This window comes from Schistocerca gregaria, unplaced genomic scaffold (assembly GCF_023897955.1).
Source record: "Schistocerca gregaria isolate iqSchGreg1 unplaced genomic scaffold, iqSchGreg1.2 ptg000238l, whole genome shotgun sequence".
Taxonomy (NCBI): Eukaryota; Metazoa; Arthropoda; class Insecta; order Orthoptera; family Acrididae; genus Schistocerca; species Schistocerca gregaria.
The window spans coordinates 458,111-465,194 of NW_026061750.1; the positions used below are offsets into that span (position 1 = coordinate 458,111).

General features: G+C 40.9%; 1 non-coding gene across 1 annotated transcript; it reads left to right on the forward strand.

The window, feature by feature from the left end:
* The first annotated feature begins 5,860 nt into the window (after positions 1-5,860).
* Positions 5,861-5,935, forward strand: Trnat-ugu (transfer RNA threonine (anticodon UGU)). Its single transcript has one exon. It is a non-coding gene; the product is annotated as a tRNA-Thr (tRNA).
* Positions 5,936-7,084: the final 1,149 nt, after the last annotated feature.

The following is a 7,084-nucleotide window of genomic DNA, read 5'->3' on the forward strand; positions in this document are numbered from 1 at the left end:
ACTACTAAGGTAATTTACCTGAAATAATTTACAAACATGTTACTATAACATTCGCTACTACTCATTACGCTAATTGACCTTCAGCCATTAAGCGCAAGCGCAGATCTCAGTTATGATACGTGCGCCATCCAAAAATTTATCAAGGTGGTAACTCAACACAACTACAAACGATCATTGTGTGCAAAATAAATAGAACACCTCATAAGAAGAACATGACGGGTTTGAATCATTCCCACCGCAAAGGATGAAAAATTCAGGCTTGCACATAAGACCACTTGATAACTAACCAGAAATTCAGATTAGTTGTAGCTTCGGTGACAATCGCTTTTTTACATTTTCCCCGTAAACTAGATAATTATGAAACGTAACAACTACTCTAAAATATCTGCAGCAACGGACTTGCCGCGGAGGTTGCATCGGATCACGTGAGATCACCGAAGTTAAGTGCGTTGTCGGGCGTTGAAGGCACTTGGATGGGTGATCATCCAGGCCGCCATGCGCTCTTGCCATTTTTCGGGGTGCACTCAGCCTCATGATGCCAATCGAGGAGCTACTCGACCCAATAGTAGCGGCTCCGGTCAAAGAAAACCATCATAACGACCGGGAGAACAGTGTGCTGACCCCCGCCCCTCCTGTTCGCATCCTCCACGGATGATGACACGGCGGTCGGGTGGTCCCGTCCCAGTAGGCCACTGGTGGCCTGAAGACGGAGTGCTTACAAAGCAAACTACTCTCCAGTGGATGGTCGTACTACTGAGACCTTGATGCCTGGCATCAATAACAGATGGCAGCACAAGAGGTTGCCTTACGCCTACTGCCGAATTTAGCGATCTGTCGTAAGCCTGCGTAAGTACGTGGGGCCTTCCGTCTTAAGTGCAAGCATATCCATTGCGTTTTCTGCCGCGCGACTTGGGTGGAATGTTTCATTATTTCTGAAATATTATAGAAATGTTTTTCGTTGTATATCCTCACCATCGGTACTGAATTTACTGTAAAATTACTTGCTCACTTTTCAGAACTTCCGTTCATAGTAAATCGATACTATTTGAAGCCGTGGTGGACACGAGTCTAGTGTGCTTCACCTTCAGCACCTTCTGTGTCAGTCTCGGTTCCTATGTCGCTGATTTCACAACGAACAGTTCGTTGTCTACGGAGTATACTGTCTGTTGCACGACACTATCCCTCCCACGCTGCTAAATGTAGGTCGTCGGCAAAATATGACTGCAGTGGAACAAGGGCGTCTGCAGAAATTTCTCCAGCAGGTGGTGGTGGCATTGTTAGTGGTGTGTGTGTGTGTGTGTGTGTGTGTGTGTGTGTGTGTGTGTGTGTGGAGGCCATTACTATGAAATTCACACAGTCCAGACCGCAAAGGAAAATAAACCTTGAGATTTGGAAAAGGTGTTGATCCTATACCGCGTATACTGCATATTTCGAAATTCCACCTCTAGGGGGGATACACAGGAAATGAAAGGATTTTTGAAACATGTAGCTGTTAAGGTAATTTTGAAGCTAGGGAGACGAAAATTTGTTTCTGGTTTCTAGGTCAGAAATAAAGAAATATGTGTTCCAGTATTATTGGGAATTTAACCTCTATGAGGTGAAATAGTGGATGAACATTTTATTTTGAGATAAATAGTTATGGAAGAACTATGGAAGTATTTTTAGGGCTAAATCTACGAAAATTGGTATTTGACTTCAAGGTTACAAATAAAAAAACACGTATTTTCGTGTTTTTGGAAGTTCAACCCCTAAGGGGATGAAATAGAGTGAGCTGGTGCGTTTCTGGCGCCAGTTTCCGTCGATCGTTGTTTCGATCTTTGAGTCGTGGTCCAGAGGACACTGCTCCCTAAGCGACTGTAGTAGCTCTCTGTGCAGCCCAACATCGGGCTTACCGCGCTTACACTGGACACAGTTGCCAACAAATCGCCTGCCATCGCCATATAGGTTGGGCCAAAACATGTGTTCCCGAACTCTGTTCAAGGTCTTGTAGAACCCCAAATGATCCCCTACCGCCGAATCGTGGAAATATCTGAGTGCCATGCTAACTCGTTCCTGTGGAATACAGACCTTCCCTTCACCACGGTTGTCTTCCCCTTTACACAAGACCCCACCCCCCGAAGACCTCGCCATCCGCCAACTGCTGCCGAATCGGTCCCCACCCGGGGTCCTCGGCCTGTTTGCCGGCTAAGTCGCAGAAGAAGCCGGGAATCTCAGAGAGAAGGAAATTCACCCCAAGATCCGGCTCCACGTGGCCCTTGCCTTCCCCAGACTCTGCCGCGAACATACGGCTGAGAGCGTCGCCAATTCATTGTCTCTGCCACTAATATGCCGAACCTGGAGATAAGTCTTGTCATCTTAACTTCGGTATGATTTTTAGCGATCTTATTAATCAAAGTTTAATGGCTGGCACTGGCCAAGTAACTCACGGAGGCTCATTGGTTTCAGTCCAGTTGTATTGCTCACCTGTTCTCCAGATAAAGTTGTGTAGTTTATGTCTCAGAAAAGTGTCTGCCCATCATGTGTGTTGTGTTAGAGATAATTGGCAGCGGTCGACGCTAGCATACAGGGAGCAGAGCACCACGGCGGCAGAGAGATATTTAAGGCCATGTCCTCTCCTTTACATCTTGTGTTATGTTGTCACTTTTGCGTGATTCCATCTTTCCGGTGCTGAACTATAGCATCCAAAGTTCAATTGCATTGCCAAGTTGAGTATATTTCTATGTCATTCTGTGCCTCGTGGATCTCTTGTATTGATTTGAATCCTTGGTCTGCTCGCGTCTATCGCCAATTCACACGAAATATTGAAGCAACCTTATTTTAAGGGTATTGTCACATAGTCATGTTCTAGTTGTAATCATTCTAAGAATATTGTTGATTAACCAACTGAGTAACTAAATTTGAAGGTCCGTTTGGTCAAAATTAAAGGACCCCCTTAAATGTTTTAGTCACTTTTATATAGTTTTGTTTAGGAAAGTTGGCTATCCGAACGTTAAATTTCTGTATTCTTACGCTTAATCTGTTTCTCCCCTGATTGCAAGTAGTGAGAGTTCTGCTATGAATTTTATGGACATTTGTGCTATTTAAGTAAAGTTTTACCTAAGTATTTTTACCTAGTCATATTCAAATTTCAAGTTTTAAGGGTCTCGTTCCACTTAACGAAATTTATTTATTATTTGTCCAACTGATCTGGCCTTGTAAGGCAGTCTCCTCTATTATTGTGATTGTGATTTTGTAATGCTTTTGATTGTAATAAAATATGTAGCAACTACAACGGATTACTATTGTGATTTTGGTGTGTCACTACCATACCCCATTTCATAGAGGATGAAATGTTTCATGAAATATATGAAAACCTGTTTTTGATACATTCAACCATTAAGACGGGTGGAATATAGGATGTAATGTTTTATGAAAGTATTTCAGTGCGAAGGAATTTTTAAAGCAAAATCTATGAAAATTGTGTTATTGAAAAATACGTGTTTCACTGTTTTTGGAACTACAACCTCCAAGAAGGTGCAATAGGGGCACAGGTTTCACTGACCCATAGCCTTCCAGCCCAACCTGCAAAGTATACGGACTTGAAATTTGTGGAAGGTGTAAATCTTACGCTGAAAGCGTCATTTAAGAAGAGATTGTTCGAAATTTCACCCCTAAGGAGGTGAAATATGGGTTGAAAGTTTTTTTTTTTAAATATGTCCCTATGTCGCTATTGAAGCTATAACTACAAAACTACGAAAATTGACATTTGGTGTCTCAGACAAAAAACAAAAAAGAAACAGGATTTTAGCATTTTCCGAAATTCTTCCAATGGGGGATAAAATAATTAGTGAAGGTTTTTTGAAAATAAATCATTATTAAAGAACTACTGAAGCCTTTTTATAGCTACATCTATGAAAATAGGTACTTGACATTTCGGTTGGATGTTAAAAAAATGTGTTTCGTGGCTTTTGGAAATTTATCTGACTAATAGAGTGAAATAGGGGATGAAAAGTTTTATGAAATATTTCACTATGAAAGCATTTTTAGAATTAAATGGATGAAGATTTGAATTTGACTCCTCGGTTCTAAATAGAAGAATACGTGTTTAACTGTTTTTGAAAACCCAACCCCTAAAGGGTGTGAGATGTTTCAGAAAAAGGTTCATTATGAAAGCATTACTAAATATATCAGACAATTCATATTCGGCTAATGTGTTACAATTTTTAAAAACTACGTGTTTTTCTGGTTTTGGAACTTCGAGCATAAGGGGATGAAAATTTTAATGAAATATTTATTGCGTTATATTAAAATATTTTTAATCTGCATCTATGAAAACCGGTATTTCACTTCTCAATTAGATATAAAGAAATATGCGTTAGGGAATGAAAGACTCTACGGAGATATCACCACAAGAATACAAAACGGCTTGATTAACAAAAACCTTGGACTCCAGCTGTCAGCATTGCTTTTTGGTCATTCTGTAAAAGACCATGCTTCAACGGCGTTAAGTTTAGAAAGTTTAGAAAGTGTTGCAGTTTATAAAAGACATAAAAAAACGATTAAAGAAAAAATTCTTTGCAGACCATGAACGGTCTACGCAAGTAAAGAAGCGGATGATAAGCTAGCTCTTTATGCAAATGAGTTGGTCAGTTTAAGTTCCGAGACATGTCATGCAGCAGGAACGGAATCCTATAGTTGCTACGATTGGCTAAAGGAAAAGTTTCGCAGAATCACGCAAAATCACTTCTGCAAGTGGCTGAGAATCTCGTAATGAATAAAGATTCTGTACTGAGAATTCCAAGGTGGGAGATGCAAGATTCCTTCCCCCCCCCCTTCCCCCTCCTCACAATGCTATCCTTCTTTACCTACATAAAAATAAATAAATAAATAAATAAATAAAACTAGAGAAATTTCTACTGTGAAACTATTTGCATACAAGAGAACGGCCCTTGAAATTTAACTCTTCAAAGTTTTAAGCCCTGATCATTTCGGATATTGATCAGAAAGCGTTAATCCACCTGTGAAACCTGAGTATATAATCCCTGTGACATTTGATCAACGGTGTTCCATAAGGACAGGTTCTCATTCAAAACGTTCGAAAATTCAATTTCTTTGTAGTTGCAATTTTTAAAGGTGTACTTGTCTAGACCCTTGGAACGGAAAGGTTTTTATTTTTTTAATCCGTGCTTTACAAAAGTTTCTACAGCCCATTGTTTGAAGCAGTGACATGGCTGCCATGAGCCGCGCGGGGTACCCGCCATGTCTCCAACGCCTTGTCACGGTTCGCGCGGCTCCCCCCGTTGGAGGTTCGAGTCCTCCTTCGGGCATGGTTGTGTGTGTGTTGTCCTTAGCATAAGTTACTGTAAGTAGTGTGCAAACATACGGACTGATGGTTCAAATGGCTCTGAGCACTTTGGGACTTAAGATCTGAGGTCATCAGTTTCCTAGAACTTAGAACGACTTAAACCTAACTAACCTAAGGACATCACACACATCCATGCTCGAGGCAGGATTTGAACCTGCGACCGTAGCGTTCGCGTGGCTCCCGACTGAAGTGCCTACAACCGCTCGGCCACATCGGCCGGTCTATCATGTGTTCTAGAAGAGCTGTACGGTCGTCAGTGGCGCCTGTTCTTTCGAGAACAGTTACTATCTTCATATCTATGGTTAAACGTTTCCCAGCCATTGACCTTCGTCTGTGCGAATGCGCACAGGCTGCCGGAACTCTTACGGGAATCGTCACCTTAGTGTGAGCCAGTAATGAGTGGATGGACAAATACCTATTAAGTACATTACGTAATCGTATTGTGGACGGTTGGGGATGTGAGTCTCACGGGAAGCGTGCGAGGGATAAATTCCTGCAGTCGTGCTGTTCATTTGTGCCCTCGATAGCTCAGATGGATTGAGCGTCTGCCTTGTAAGCAGGAGATTCTGGGTTCGAGTCCCAGTAGGGGCACACTTTTCAGCTGTCCCCATCGAAGTATATCAACAACACCTGTCGGCAGCTGAGGGTTTCAATTAATTATCAGTTGTGAAGGTGATTCGATGAACCCTTTACCAGGCACTTAAATGTGTTTTGCAGGGTTTCCATAAAGATGTAGATGATAACTCGTCCCGTGTCGCACGTGCTCAAAAGGATTCATACTGCAGAATGCATGCAAACATACTCACCGAAAATACGGGCGAATATCAAGTGCAGGCTGCCGAGTGCTGCATATCCAGCTTAGACAGATCGGCTTTTCCTGCCAAGAAGAACAGGAAGTTGCTGTCTAGGAACAATCAGAGCTAGAGGAAGGGTTGATAAATACTCTTTGAATTGCAGACTAAACGTAAATAACGAAAATACATTTTTGGTAAAAATTGGTCAAAACATAATCGTTTGCCCTCCGTATTGGATTAGCTGTTTTGAATATTGAAAATCTGACTCCAGATTCGTTTTCAGCGACATTAAAAATATATATGTAACACTCAGTTCATGCAAATCGAAGTAATAATATAACTAAATGTTTTCCCTAAACTTTGAACACTTTTTTTTTCGAGTAACGATTTTCTCAGAACGGCATGCAGCATAAATTAAAAGTGGTTCGATCTCTTAACTTCTACCTCTGACCCCTAAATGTAAACACTTTTCTTAGGAACTTATAGCTATAATATGACATTTGTTAATATTAACTAATTTTTGTGTAGGCATAAGGAGTGAAACAAACCCCCAAAAATCGAACTCAAAGTTCGAATTAGCACTGTATCGTTAAATTTAAGGTTGTTTCATTGCGGTTAGGTAAGTGCTCCCATAAATTTTATGTATTATCGACTGATGTTATCCATTTTCAAATTCAGAGAAATAATGTAGTATCAACTGATGTTACCCATTTTTGAATTCAGGTAACATCTGACGTGGCACACTGCACGCACTCTGCGTACTCCAGTCTCGCAGACCCTTGATCAAATCATAATTACGGGCGCCATTTTTTATTGAAAATCTAAAATTAAGCTCATAGTATTATCACTCGTAATTCCCAAACAGATCCTTCGAATGTATTTTCATTGTCTCAAAAAAAAAAATTTCAAATGTACCCTTTTTTGCTCATTTGTATGAGAACCTGGC